Raw genomic sequence first — 444 nt, 5'->3', positions numbered from 1 at the left:
GAGGCTGTCAATCAAACGTGAGAGGTGGTGCCTCGGTGCTACGGTGACAGAGGAAATTGAGCCCTCCTTCTTCCGTTTCCGAGTGGATGGCTGAGCTGTCCTTTTATTTTTCTGTTGCTCTTCTATTGGACAATTTCCTTGTCGGTCACTGCACGGGGCGGGAACCAGCCTGCAGGACAGCAGGCGGGAGGAGGCCAAAGTCTGCATGGTAATTGGTTGATAGCCCATCAATCACAAATCCCCCTCTCTGATTGGATCATTAGGCTATCAATCAAGTCAGTAGGCGTGCCTCGCAGCGGCACGAGGCGGGACCAACTTTCTTGTTCCGCGATTGGTCGCCTCCCCCGTCCGTCTGCCTTTACTCGCTGCCGACTGGTCGGACATGCTGTCACTCAGGTGGGGTTAACCGTTTGATTGGTCAGAGGCGGGGGGGCGGGGGGGGGG

The sequence above is a fragment of the Corvus brachyrhynchos genome, unplaced genomic scaffold (genome assembly GCF_000691975.1).
Source record: "Corvus brachyrhynchos isolate BGI_N302 unplaced genomic scaffold, ASM69197v1 scaffold65, whole genome shotgun sequence".
NCBI lineage: Eukaryota > Metazoa > Chordata > Aves > Passeriformes > Corvidae > Corvus > Corvus brachyrhynchos.
The sequence above is the reverse complement of the archived record's forward strand: the minus strand, read 5'-3'. Positions refer to the sequence as shown.